The 15,165-nt window shown below is 48.2% G+C and overlaps 1 long non-coding RNA gene across 1 annotated transcript; it reads left to right on the forward strand.

Moving 5' to 3' along the window:
* Nucleotides 1-12,011: 12,011 nt before the first annotated feature.
* Nucleotides 12,012-14,711, forward strand: LOC140408522 (uncharacterized). Its single transcript, XR_011940121.1, has 2 exons — nucleotides 12,012-12,381; nucleotides 12,821-14,711. It is a non-coding gene; the product is annotated as an uncharacterized lncRNA (long non-coding RNA).
* Nucleotides 14,712-15,165: the final 454 nt, after the last annotated feature.

Raw genomic sequence — 15,165 nt, forward strand, 5'->3', positions numbered from 1 at the left:
GGTGGACTTGGAGATGGGGGCGGAGAGGGACCAGCGCCCGCTGTGGCACTTGGAGGTGGGGCTGTTGGCGGACGAGGAGGTGAGTGAGCGGGTCCGAGGAAGTATAGAGAGGTACTTGGAAACCAACGACAACGGGGAGGTCCGAGTGGGGATGGTATGGGAGGCGCTGAAGGCGGTGGTGAGGGGAGAGCTGATCTCCATTAGGGCCCACAAGGAGCGGAGGGAGTGGGGGGAGAGGGAGAGCATGGTGGGAGAGATGGTGAGGGTAGACAGGAGGTATGCGGAGGTGCCCGAGGAAGGATTGTTGAGGAAGAGACGCAGCCTCCAGGCCGAATTCGACCTGGTGACCACCAGGAAGGCAGAGGTGCAGTGGAGGAAGGCCCAGGGGGCGATTTACGAGTATGGGGAAAAGACAAGTCGGATGCTGGCGCATCAGCTTCGGAAGCGGGGCGCAGCTAGGGAGATCGGGGGAGTTAAGGACAGGGGAGGGAGTGTGGTGCAGAGTGGGGTTGGCATCAATGGGGTCTTCAGGGACTTTTACGAGGAATTGTACCGATCCGAGCCCCCACGGGAGGAGGGAGGGATGGGCCGCTTCCTGGACCAATTGAGGTTTCCAAAGGTGGAAGAGGGACTGGTGGCAGGGTTGGGGGCCCCGATTGGGCTGGAGGAGCTGGCCAAAGGGATAGGGAGCATGCAGGCGGGGAAGGCACCGGGGCCGGATGGTTTCCCGCTCGAATTCTATAAAAAATATATCGACCTGTTGGGCCCGTTGCTAGTCAGGACCTTCAATGTGGCAAGGGAGGGGGGGGCTTTGCCCCCGACGATGTCCCGGGTACTGATCTCCTTGATCCTGAAGCGGGACAAGGGTCCCCTGCAGTGTGGGTCTTACAGACCGACTTCGTTGCTAAATGTAGATGCCAAGGTGCTGGCGAAGGTCTTAGCCACAAGGATTGAGGATTGTGTGCCGCAGATCATCCATGAAGACCAGACGGGGTTTGTGAAGGGGAGGCAGTTGAACGCGAATGTGCGGAGGCTTTTGAATGTTATCATGATGCCGGCGAGGGAGGGGGTGTGTGGAGATAGTGGTGGCGATGGACGCTGAGAAAGCCTTCGATATGGTAGAGTGAGGGTACCTGTGGGAGGTGCTGAAGAGGTTCGGGTTTGGGGAGGGGTTTGTCAGGTGGGTTAGGCTGTTTGTTGTATGAGGTCCCGATGGCGAGTGTGGCCACAAACAGGAGGAGGTCTGAGTACTTTCGGTTGCACCGAGGGACGAGGCAGAGGTGTCCCCTGTACCCCCTTCTCTTCGCACTGGCGATTGAACCCCTGGCTATGGCACTGAGGGAGTAAAGGAACTGGAGGGGGTTGGTGAGGGGTGGGGAGGAGCATAGGGTGTCGCTCTATGCGGACGACCTGCTGCTGTATGTGGCGGACCCGGTGGGGGGAATGCCGGAGGTAATGAGGATTCTTAGAGAATTCGGGGACTTTTCGGGGTACAAGCTCAACATGGGGAAGTGTGAGCTGTTCGTGGTTCACCCAGGGGACCAGGAGAGGGGGATTGGCGAGCTCCCACTAAAAAGGGCAGAGAGGAGCTTCAGGTATTTGGGGGTCCAGGTGGTCAGGAGCTGGGGGCCCCTTCATAGGCTTAATTTTACAAGGCTGGTGGAGCAAATGGAGGAGGAGTTCAAGAGGTGGGACGCGTTGCCGCTATCCTTGGCGGGTAGGGTGCAGTCAATCAAAATGACGGTGCTCCCAAGGTTTTTGTTCCTGTTCCAGTGCCTCCCCGTGTTTATCCCGAAGGCTTTTTTTTAGGCGGGTTAACAGGAGTATAATGGGGTTTGTGTGGGCGCGAGGGACTCCGAGGGTGAGAAGGGTGTTCCTGGAGCAGAGTAGAGATAGGGGGGGACTGGCGCTGCCCAACCTCTGTGGGTACTACTGGGCCGCCTATGCGACGATGGAAGGGGAGAGGGATGCATGGAAGAGGCTGGAGACGGCGTCTTGTGTGGGTACGAGTCTGGGGGCGCTGGCAACGGCGCCGTTGCCACTCCCTCCAAGGAGGTATACCACAAGCCCGGTGGTGGTGGCTGCCCTCAAAATTTGGGGGCAGTGGAGGTGGCATGGGGGGAAGTTGGGGCCTCGGCGTGGACCCCAATACGGGGGAACCACCGGTTCGCCCCAGGAAGAACAGGTGGAGGGTTTTCGGGGTGGCACAGAGAAGGGATACGAAAGTTGGGAGACCTGTTTGTGGATGGGAAGTTCACGAGCCTGGGTGAGCTGGAGGAGAAGTACGGGCTCCCCCCGGGGAACACCTTCTGGTACTTACAGGTAAGGGCGTTTGCCAGACGGCAGGTGGTGGAATTCCCGCGGCTACTGCCACACACAGTACAGGACAGGGTGCTCTCGGAGGGGTGGGTGTGAGTGGGGAAGATCTCGGAAACTTACCAGGTGATGCAGGAGGAGGAGGAGGCCTCGGTGGTGGAGGTAAAAGGTAAATGGGAGGAGGAGTTGGGAGAGGAGATTGAGGAAGGGACGTGGGCAGATGCCCTAGGGAGGGTTGTTGCTCTTTTTAGCCTTAGTTTATTAGCTCTGATTACGTCACCTTTGCTCACGAGTCGCCAGGTATCTTTCTGATACCGCCACGTGGTTCAAGTTCAAGTTATGATTAATAAGTCAGCACACCACTTAGTAAGATTGAAATCAACGGTCATTTATTATATACAACAAGTAATGTTTATACAATAATCCTACTATCTATATAATAAACCTATCACTACTGGCCAATACTTAGGTTTAGGAAGGGCCCACCAGGTCAGGGAAACGAATGGCTTATCGAATCGGATCTGGCCCGCAGGATTCAAAAGGCTGATACGGGTCGATGGCTAGGAGTCTTTATCGGATAACGATCGCTGGATTCAAACTTACAGTTGCCGGTTGATGTTCTTGCGAAGGTCTCGAGCAGGCGAAGAAGGGAGAGAGAGAGATCTGAACTTGGCCCCTCACTTTATAGGGCCATGGGGCTTCCCACCTCTCGGGGCGGCCCTTGACCCTGAGTCCCAAGTGATTGGACTTGTTCCCAATCACTGGGTTCGATACGTCCAATTGCGAGGCGATTCCCCGATCGGGGGGTGGTCGTTCACCTGCCTTTGTTTCGGCCACTGCAGGCGCCGACAGGTCTGGCCCGGTATTCAATTGCTAATATGTTGCAATTGTTCCCGGGGATAGCCTATTAAACTGCAGATGTCTGGGTTGATGGGCTGCTAATAGTCCTGAGTATAACTGCAGATGTCTGGGTTGATGGGCTGTTAATAGTCCTGAGTATCGATCTGGGCCGACTTCCCCAGAGCCGAATATGATATTCTGCCTGCAGCTGTCCGTTTGTGTCTTGTTACCTGCTTTTCCCATCAGCCTTTCCGGTTAGCCATTTTAAATCGGGTTTTTGCCAAATTAATCGGGAAGCAGCCATTTTACATGGCTACAGGGTGAACTCTTCTTTATCGTGCACGAGGCTCAGCCTCATACAGTTTAAGGTGCTGCACAGGGCACACATGGCCGGGACAAGGATGAGCTGGTTTTTTGGGGGTGAGGACAGGTCTGTTAGGTGCTCAGGGAGCCCAGCAAATCATAGCCATATTTGTCTGGGCATGCCCAGCGCTGGAGGAATTTTGGAAGGGCGTAGCGAGGACGGTGTCGAGGGTGGTAGGATCCAGGGTCAAACCGGGCTCGGGGCTCGCAATATTTGTGATGGCAGAGGAGCCGGGAGTGCAGGAGGCGAAAGAGGCCGGTATTCTGGCCCCAAAGCGTGGAATCCTGGATCAGTGATATGGCGGGGTTCATTAAATTGGAGAGGGTGAAATTCGCCTTGAGAGGGTCGGTACAGGGTTCTTTAAGCGGTGGCAACCGTTCTTAGACTTCCTGACAGAACGGTAGACATTGGTCAATGGCAGCAGCAACTCGGGGGGGGGGGGGGGTTACTTTATTTTTGTTTCTGTTAGGGGGGTGTATATACCAGTTCTGTTAAGTCGGGGTGTTAATGTTAATTAATTATTTATGTACAGGGGGAGGGGGGTAGGGAGTGTTGTTTTTCTAGACCATGTTTTGTACTTAACCCTGTTGGGTTCCTTTTTCGTTATTGATATTTTATGAAAACCTTAATAACAATTATTTTTTAAAAATAAAACAAAATAAAATCTTCTACACTTCCGGGGTCCGTATCCCTCTATTCCCATCCTATTCATGTATTTGTCAAGATGCCCCTTAAATGTCACTATCGTCCCTGCTTCCACCACCTCCTCTGGCAGCGAGTTCCAGGCACCCACTACCCTCTGTGTAAAAAACTTGCCTCGTGCATCTCCTCTAAACCATGCCCCTCGCACCTTAAACCTATGCCCACTAGTAATTGACCCCTCTACCCTGGGAAAAAGCCTCTGACTATCCACTCTGTCTATGCCCCTCATTATTTTGTAGACCTCTATCAGGTCACCCCTCAACCTCCGTTGTTCCAGTGAGAACAAACCAGTTCCAGTTTATTCAACTGCTCCTCATAACTAATGCCCTCCTTACCAGGCAACATCCTGGTAAATCTCTTCTGCACCCTCTCTAAAGCCTCCACATCCTTCTGGTGGTGTGGCGACCAGAATTGAACACTATATTCCAAGTGTGGCCGAATCAAGGTTCTATACAGCTGCAACACGACTTGCCAATTTTTATACTCAATGCCTTGGCCAATGAAGGCAAGCATGCCGTATGCCTTCTTGACTACCTTCTCCACCTGTGTTGCCCCTTTCATTGACCTGTGGACCTGTACGCCTAGATCTCTCTGACTGTCAATACTCTTGAGGGTTCTACCATTCACTGTATATTCCCTACCTGCATTAGACTTTCCAAAATGTATTACCTCACATTTGTCCGGATTAAACTCCATCTGCCATCTCTCTGCCCAAGTCTCCAAACAATCTAAATCCAGCTGTATCCTCTGACAGTCCTCATCGCTATCCACCATTCCGCCAACCTTTGTGTCGTCCGCAAACTTACTAATCAGACCAGTTATATTTTCCTCCAAATCATTTATATATACTACGAACAACAAAGGTCCCAGCACTGATCCCTGCAGAACACCACTAGTCACAGCCCTCCAATCAGAAAATCACCCTTCCATTGCTACTCTCTGCCTTCTATGACCTAGCCAGTTCTGTATCCAGCTTGCCAGCTCACCTCTGATCCCGTGTGACTTCACCTTTCGCACCAGTCTGCCATGAGGGACCTTGTCAAAGGCCTTACTGAAGTCCATATAGACACCATCCACAGCCCTACCTGCATCTATCATCTTTGTGACCTCCTCGAAAAACTCTATCAAGTTAGTGAGACACGATCTCCCCTTCACAAAACAGTGCTGCCTCTCGCTAATGCGTCCATTTGCTTCCAAATGGGAGTAGATCCTGTCTCGAAGAATTCTCTCCAGTAATTTCCCTACCACTGATTATCCTTGCTACCCTTCTTAAACAAAGGAACAACATTGGCTATTCTCCAGTCCTCCGGGACATCACCTGAAGACAGTGAGGATCGAAAGATTTCTGTCAAGGCCTCAGCAATTTCCTCTCTTGCTTCCGTCAGTATTCTGGGGTAGATCCCATCAGGCCCTGGGGACTTATCTACCGTAATATTTTTCAAGACGCCCAACACCTCGCCTTTTTGGATCTCAATGTGACCCAAGCTATCTACACACCCTTCTCCAGACTCAACATCCACCAATTCCTTCTCTTTGGTGAATACTGATGCAAAATATTCATTTAGTACCTCACCCATTTCCTCTGGCTCCACACATAGATTCCCTCCCCTGTCCTTCAGTGGGCCAACCCTTTCCCTGGCTACATTCTTGCTTTTTATGTACGTGTGAAAAGCCTTGGGATTTTCCTTAACCCTATTTGCCAATGACTTTTCGTGACACCTTTTAGCCCTCCTGACTCCTTGCTGACATTCCTTCCTACTTTCCTTATATTCCTCACAGGCTTTGTCTGTTCCCAGCCTTCTAGCCATGACAAATGCCTCCTTTTTCTTGTTGATGAGGCCTACAATATCTCTCGTTATCCAAGGTTCCCAAAATTTGCCGTATTTATCCTTCTTCCTCACAGAACCATGCCAGTCCTGAATTCCTTTCAACTGACATTTGAAAGCCTCCCACATGTCAGATGTTGATTTACCCTCAAACATCCGCCCCTAATCTAGGTTCTTCAGTTCCCGCCTAATATTGTTATAATTAGCCTTCCCCCAATTTAGCACATTCACCCTAGGACCACTCCTTATCCTTGTCCACCAGCACTTTAAAACTTACTGAATTGTGGTCACTGTTCCCGAAATGCTCCCCTACTAAAACTTCTACCACCTGGCCGGGCTCATTCCACAATACCAGGTCCAGTACCTCCCTTTCCTAGTTGGACTATTTACATATTGTTTTAAGAAGCCCTCCTGGATGCTCCTTACAAACTCTGCCCCATCCAAGCTCCTAGCACTAAGTGAGTCCCAGTCAATATTGGGGAAGTTAAAGTCTCCCATCACAACAACCCTGTTGCTTTTACTCCTTTCCAAAATCTGTCCAACTATCTGCTCCTCTATCTCCCGCTGGCTGTTGGGAGGCCTGTAGTAAACCCCCAACATTGTGACTGCACCCTTCTTATTCCTGATCTCTACCCATATAGCCTCGCTGCCCACTGAGGTGTCCTCCCGCAGTACCGCTGTGATATTCTCCCTAACCAGTAGCGCAACTCCTCCACCCCTTTTCCATCCCCCCTCTAACCCACCTGAAACATCTAAATCCTGGAACGTTTAGCTGCCAATCCTGTCCTTCCCACAACCAGGACTCTGTAATGGCAACATCATAGTTCCAAGTACTAATCCAAGCTCTCAGTTCATCTGCCTTACCTGTTATACTTCTTGCATTAAAACATGTGCACTCCACAATTGATCTCCCCTCCCAAATCCGCTTCCCATTTCTCCTTGATCTTCACCTTCTCACCTCCCTGCTCCCCCAGCCACTTGTATGTATCCCCAATTCTTCCCTCCTCTTCCACATCCAGAAGCACAGTCACTCCAGCAGGGTGTATCCCGGGGGCAACCTAGGGAATCCCCTCCAGAACTTTCTTGCAAAGTCCCAAACCTGCAGATACCTGAACTCATTCCCCCTCGGCAGCTCTACCCTTAGCTCCTCCAGACTGGCGAACCCTTCCTCCGAATACAGATCCCTCACCTTGACAAGCCCCACTTACTTCCACCTCCTTCCTGTATACACTATCCATCCCCCCCCGGCTGAAATCCATGATTCTCGCACAGTAGCGTTAGCACCGACATCCCTTCCACCCTAAAATGCCTCCTCAACTGATTCCCTATTCCCTATCTTCACCATGGACTGCACCACTGGGCTCTCTGAATATCTACTTGGAGCCATTGCCAACGCTGCTGAACCATAACCCTCAAACTAGACCCCTTACAAGATTCCTCCTCCATCCTAACCCACTCTAACCCTTCTCCTTCCCACCACCGCCGCAGCTTGTCCACTTCGCCGCCCAGTATTAATGAAGCAATTTTGGCAACACCAGCCCCCCTTCCTGCCTCTGCCTCTGTACCTTCCCCACCCATGCAAAGTCCGAGATGATCATGTTCACTTTCCGAAAAAAGGCCTTTGGTATAAAGATCGGAGGAGCTTGAAAGTTAAACAAGAACCTGGGCAGAATATTCATTTTCACCACATGGACCCTCCTCACCAATGTTAAGTGCAATGTATCCAACCTCTTAAGATCCTCCTTATCCTCCTCCACCAGCTTCGTTAAGTTTCATTTATGGAGCCCTGACCATTCCCTCATTACCTGAATCCCCAAATACCTAAACCTATCCCTCGTTATCATAAATGGCATCCCCCCTAAATTAGCCCGCTGTGCCAGCTCATTCACCGGGAATACCTTGCTTTTCCCTACATTCAGCTTGTATCCTGAGAACCCTCCAAACCTCCCCAGAAAGCCCAAAATCATTCCCATACTCTCCAACGGATCCGAATCATACAGCAAAACGTCATCGGCATCGGTCTGTGAGCATTCAGGGCTGTGACCTTCCCGTTGCTTGCCATTTTAACACAAGACCCTGCTCCCATGCCCACATGTCTGTCCTAGGCCTGCTGCAATGTTCCAGTGAAGCTCAACACAAACTGGAGGAACAGCATCTCATCTGCCGGTTAGGCACGCTAGAGTCTTCCGGTCACAACATCGAATTCAACAACTTCAGATAATTAGCTCTACCCCACCTCAAACCCTTTGTTTTCATTCCATTTCATTTTTACTGTCTTTTACCTTTTATTTCTTTATCTTTCTTTATATATATCCCCCCACTCTTGCCCCATATCTTATCCCATTTCTACCTTTTCTCCCCTTTGCTTCCCCCTCCCTTCATCTCATTTTACCCCTCTTCCACCCATTTCCCCTCCCCCCCCATCTACATCTGTCACAGCTTGCCCTGATTTTAGTTTCTCTGCTGTTTGGCCTTTCACACCTTTTATTCTCTCTGGAGACTGTAATTAGCCCTCTTTTCTCTTGGTTCCTGTGGCTATGAGTCAACTTTCATTCACTCACCCGACGGTCTAAATATCTCCCACTTTCAATGCAATTTAGCTTTGACAAAGGGTCATCTGGACTTGAAATGTTACCTCTTTTCTCTCCTTACAGATGCTGCCAGACCTGCTGAGATTTTCCAACATTTTCTCTTTTGGTTTCATGAAAGTAAATTAGCAAGGAACATAAAAATGGACTGTAAAAGCTTCTGGTATGTAATAGGTATGTAAAAGAAAATATTTGTTTTGACAAACATGTGCCCAATAACGGTAGAGAATGGACAAAATATACAAATACTTTGTCTGTTTTGACAAAGGAAGATGCAAAATATCTCCTTGAAATACGGGACTGGTGAGATTGTTGAAAAAATTAGTATTAGCAAAAATGTAGTGTTGGGGAAATTAATGGGACTAAAAATTGATAAATCCCTTGGACCTGATGATCTACATCCCAGAGTGTTGAAAGAGGTGGCTGAAGAGATCGTGGGCGCGATTTAACTAAATGTGAACAAAGTCCCATAGCGAGTGAGTTCAGCATCATGTTTCCTGGTGCTCAAAACGGCGAGAAATACCCTACTGTTTAACACGCCACTGGTTAGATAGAGGGCCTCAGTGGGGAATGTGCGGCCGAGGCCACACTTAGCCCAGTTTTCTGCACTGAGGGGCTCCACTCACTGGATCTCCTCGGTGTAGCAAGAGATTGGGTCGCCATTTTTAAATGGCACCCGGATCTTTGGAGCCCCCGATGCAACCACGACCTCCCACAAGCCCCAACCCACTATGAGGGGTCCCCAGGCTGCCCTGCACCACCCCCAACACCTATGCAGACACCCCTGGCTTGATCACCGCTGCGCACAAAATGCCAGCTTGGCACCATCAACCTGGTACCATGGCAGTGTCCCTACCAGTTAGCAGTGCTATCTGGGCACCCTGATACTGCTAGCCTGGCACCCTGACAGTGCAACCTGCATGCCAGCCTGGCACTGTCAAGATGCCCAGGTGGCACCAGCAGTGCCAGTGTAGCACCCTGGCCAGAAGGCATGTACCCGGGGGCCTCCGATCCCACAGGAGATTCCCACGAATGCCATTCCATCTGTTTCCCATTTGAGGAGATAAGTACTGAACAGTGCTCACCCGAAGTCTCCGCAAATTGAAGGGGAAAGATCCCAACGCTTTGGATGCCTCAGGAAACTGCATATTAAAGTGAGATTAGCTGTGCCAAAAAGTAATTCCAAACACAATGGGCGGGATTCACATCGCAACGTCTTGTGAAATCGCATTAGATCTCACGAGGCGTTGTGAGCTGGATAGATCCGGGAGCTGAGTCTCCCGGCTTCTATTGGCCATGTTGCACCGCGGCACGCTGCCTTTCAAGCGCAACATGGTCATTCAATTGCGCCCTGTGTATGCATTGGTGATCATCTTTCAAAATTCTAGATTCTGGAATGGTATTGTGGATTGTAAGGCAGCAAATATAACTCCACAATTTAAAAGAGGGTGAAAAAAGTAGGGATCTACTGACTTTTTTTTTAGAAAATATTTTATTGAGGCATTTATAATTTTAACAATTTTAAACATCAAATGTCAACAAAAACAAAACAATATAACCAACAAACCCCAGCCAACATGGCTTACACAAACAATGCCACCTTCCCCAACCGCCCCTCTGTTGGTTCTCCTATCCAGAGACCTGCAGACCTGTTAGTCTGATATCATTAGGGAAATTGGTGGAATCTATTATAAAAGATGAAATAACTGGGCACTTGGAAAATAATGGTGAGATTGGGCAGAGTCAACATGGATTTTTGGAAGAGGAATTGTAATAGAGAAAATACATTCCCAGGCAATCAAATGGGTCTTGTTGGGACAGTGTTAACTGTAATGAATAAAAGATCTTGACTGTGAGGAAGAGCCTTAATGGAGCAAGTGCTGTTTTCTGACAGTTTAGTATCTTCATTCATTCTGATGTTGTTTCTATTCAATGATGATGTGCAGATGCCGGCGTTGGACTGGGGTGAGCACAGTAAGAAGTCGATACTTTGAATGTGAGTCTTTGCAGGTAATTAAGTCTTTTCAGGTCCAGACAGAGCAACTGGAGAGAGGGATAATCACAGGTTAAAGGTGTGAATTGTCTCAAGCCAGGACAGTTGGTAGGATTTTGGTAGGACCTGAAAAGACTTAATTACCTGCAAAGACTTGCATTCAAAGTATTGTCTTGCATCTTTGAATCTGTCTATATATATATGTTTCTGGGACCTATGTCTTCATTCGCCTGAGGAAGGAGCAGTGCTCAGAAAGCTAGTGATTCAAAACAAACCTGTTGGACTTTAACCTGGTGTTATAAGACTTCTTACTGTATTCAATGATGGGTGAAGACTTTTTAATGATTAAATTAGGAGAAAAGAGGGGGTGATGGATTTTTAAACGGCAAGAGACGGGAGTTCAAATCCCACCATTTCCACCTCAATTTCATTTTACATTTCTTCATCCATTAACCCAACCACATTTTATACAAAATACAGTTTCATTCATGTACCCATTGTCTCAAGAACCACACGGCTAATATTTACCTCTTAGCTCCCAATTTCAGTATAATGCATAAATGCATCCAAAATGTTTTCTTATGCTCACTCTAATAATGTTTCAATTTTGGGTATTATTTAGCACAATATATTTCACCACATCGAATTACTTTCAAAACAGTTTTCGACATTCAAGACGCAAGCCTTTCTGAGTACCCAAATCTATCAGGATTCCGGCACGTCTTCCTGGAACTGGGTCAAATTAGCTATGAATAATCACACTGACATCTGATCGCCCAAGACAGTGAATAATATCATAAGTACTTATTACTTGTCACAATATCATAGTATTTGTTTTTCTCTGGCTTTTTGTGAGTAATGAATGAAGGACGTAGCAGTTTTAAGTGCTGCAAGTGTTACAAGCAAAACCTGGCTGTGCTTGCGAAGCCCCCACTGCTCTCTCCCCCCCACCCCCGTGCTATCAGGAATTACTGCCAGGCGCGTTAAAATACTCTGAAATAATCTGCACCTCCAAGACTTCAAATGTAAAAATACATGCAATGCAAAGTTAAATAAGGAAGATGTCCTTTTGCAGCAGGGAAGGAATTGATCCGAGTTCTACAGCAAAGATGGGCAGGTTCGGTGGATTAGCCATGCCAAATTCCCCCCCCCCCCCCCTTAGTTGTGGGGATAGGGTGGGGGAGCGGAGGGCTCTTTCAGAGGGTGGGTGCGGACTCGATGGGCCGAATGGCCTCCAACTGCACTATAGTGATTCTGATTGTATTTAGTCTGATTTTGGGGGGGGGGGGGTGGATTTTCTCCCTTTGACACCAGGAGGGGCTCCTGCCATTCGGGGGTTAATTTTATTTAACAAAAGAGAAAAAACGCTGTGATACATCAGCGAACAATTCTGCCCCTGGGGTGGGGGTTCTATTTTAAATTCTCCAACCGTGTGATTTTTCCCCCCAGCCCACAATTTTACATTCGGACAGAAATCCCATGGGGTTTGACCCCCCGGTGCAGCTGCTCCCGCCCACGACCCCGCCGTGTTTCCCCCTCGGAGCAGATCCAACAGCCGGAGACGATGCGGGGAGTGGGAACAAAGATCGAGAATGTTTGTCCTCAACGATATGAAGTTATACTGAAGCGCCCCTGTTCGTCCGAAGCTGGCGGAATGGGGGTGCCGTCCATATTCCTTCCAGATCATTCCAGCCCTGGAAGGGCGTTGGCACTATTTTGAGAGCCTCAGCGCCGCTAAGAAGGATAAGGCCCGTGAGCGAGCGGTGACGCGGTCTCCGCCTGAAGAGGCCGCGGGGCTGCCGAGGCGGAGGGAGATGGAGGGTGGTGGGCAGGCGCGAGCGAGCGGCTGTTGGAGGAGGCGTTTAAAATGTTTGCTGCGCTCCGCGTGTCGGCTGGAGGGAGGTCAGGGTGCGCGGGGTCAGGGCCGGGGAGGCCGAGTCGCGCAGTGGGTTTGGGGACGGGAAGGTGCCGGAGCTCGGTGTGGAAACCAGCTCAGCGCCTTCACTGGTCCCCGCGCCAAAGGGTCGCCCTTCCTGCGATCGGACATTTTTGGAACCTGAAGCATTTTTTGTTCGCTGGAATTTCCTCGGTGGCAATTTTGCGCGCACGTTTTAAAGTCACTTGGCGATGACTAATTGAATCTTTTGTTTTAAGGCAACTTGCTAAATTACAATGTTTTTTCACATTCCAGAACTGTCCCAAATTCAAACGAGGGTGTTGTTGGATTTCAGATTTCCATTAACGCTATTTCATCTCTCAGAACCATAGAATTTCTGCAGTGCAGCAAGGAGACCATTCGACCCATCTAGTCTGCACTGACCTTCTGAAAGAGCACTCCACCTAGGCCCTGCCCTATCCCTGTAACCCCACCTAACACTGCACATCTTTGGACACCTTAGGGGCAATTTAGCATAGCAATCCACCTAACCTGTATATCTTTGGACTATGGGAGGAAACTGGAGCAACCCTTCTTCAAAAGAAGCTTTGGCCTTCCTTATGTAAAAGGATAGATGTGGAGATGCTGGTGTTGGACTGGGGTGGGCCAGGTGTTTGGACCTGTAAAGACTTAATTACCTGCAAAGACTCATTCGAAGTACCATCTGGTATCATTGACTTTGTCTATATATGTGTTTCTGGAACCCACCTCTTCACCTGAGGAAGGAGCTGGTGTGAAAGTTAGTGATTCAAAACAAACCTGTTGGACTTTAATCTTGTGTTGTAAAACTTCTTGCTGTATCTAAGGCAGACACCTAAACTATATATTTTTTCTTTATTTTCTTAAAATCCCTTTAAATGTCAGACTTTTTTCATCATCATTCTCATTATCTGTCAAATAGATTCCACTTTTAATTTTGCCCTGCCTTGTTCAACTGTTGCCCATCCTGTTCTTGGCTCTCCATTCACTCCACTAACCTGTCCTCAAACAGGGGCACATCGGCCTCCTCGAGTGGCTCTCTTGCCCTGTTCACTTCCTCATATCCAATCTACACGTTACATACATGTTCCTTTTCCTCAATATATCCCACTAGGTTGTTTCCATCGTCCTTTACTGTAATCTACCCATTTAAGTAATAGACTGCCCCTTGAGCCCTTCTAGCATCTGTGACCGTTTTCAGTCTTTCCATGTTCAGAATCTGCACTGAGGGCTGTGCTACATGGATTTTCTTCATGCTGCAGCAACTGATGATTGCTTGTTGGAGTAATGGACTCTGGGGTGCTTTATTCTCCATGTTGGGGCACTGCAGCAGTATAATATTTCCAATTATTCCGGTGTATTTGTGGAACGGGGGGGGGGGGCAAGTCAAATCCGGTTGCCCTAATGCTGGTGCTGTTACTAGGAGTTGTTTCAAACTGGTGAATGCAACATTGCTCTCCCATCAATTCTGTCTTTTGTAACTTCTCATTATTTGCTCAGCCCCCCCCCCCCCCTTTCATTAGATTTTAAATTGGACTGACTTGCTTCAATAAGTCTTCAAATAATTCTCAAATTCTTGAAGCTATGGTAAATCTTGCTGCAGTTGCCTGTAAAGCAAAACACAAACAATCCATTCTGTTGGGGCAAAATGGATTATTTAATCTGAACATGTCTAACAATTCAAAATGTAAAATGCTGTAATTTCTGTAAAAATATAAATACATCTTCAGTGGTTAATTCTCTGCTAGTTCGCAAAGGGGTGGAGTAAAAGTTCTCATGTGGATGTCATTACATCACCACCCTTTTGCTTCAATCTAACAAACACGATTGGGGACCCATTTTACTTAACAATCCCTCCTTTACATCTTCTTTTCCCCCCAGTCTCAGAATTTTATTTTTCACTGCCAATTCTGAGAGGAATAACTATTTGTACCTGACAAGAAGGTTTAACTCCAGGTCAATCTAACACTGGATTGGTCATAATAATTTCAAGTATCCCAAATTCCAATCAATCCCAGCAAATAAAAATTATCTCATTCTTGCATGTGAATTTGTATCTGGATTAAAATTCTCACGTATTTACCAAAAATATCCTGGAGTTATGATTCTGGCCAGCAAACATGAATCCAGGTTAATTGCTTTTGAAAATAAAGTTTTGTTAATTAAACTTCTCTTTGTTAGCTGTTCAATTTAAGTCACTTAAACTATGATCTCAAAATCACAATATCTACAGAAAACATTAAAGCTTGAAACAGATAGCATACAAACATCACCCACATGCTAACAGAAAAAAATAGCATGTGCTTTAAAATGTCAATAACCAAAGTGAATTGCATAAGTGCCTTGTGGTTCTGTTTTAAATTTCCAAAATGCCTGTGATTTAAAAACTCAAGGGGAGCAGCGGTGACACAGTGGTTAGCACTGCTGCCTCATGACAAGAGGACCCGGTTCTGGGATTGGACAGTGGTTGGCTAGTGAATGGGAGTGTGGTGGGGGGAGGGGCATTGGTCATTGGAGCCTGATCAAGTAGTTTTCAATGAACCTGAGAGGTGTGAATGGTGGGGGGAGAAGATTGATATTGATTGAGGTATTGACTGGGGGGATTCCTCGGGTGCTGGGGC

This window comes from Scyliorhinus torazame, chromosome 1 (genome assembly GCF_047496885.1).
Source record: "Scyliorhinus torazame isolate Kashiwa2021f chromosome 1, sScyTor2.1, whole genome shotgun sequence".
NCBI classification, from domain to species: domain Eukaryota; kingdom Metazoa; phylum Chordata; class Chondrichthyes; order Carcharhiniformes; family Scyliorhinidae; genus Scyliorhinus; species Scyliorhinus torazame.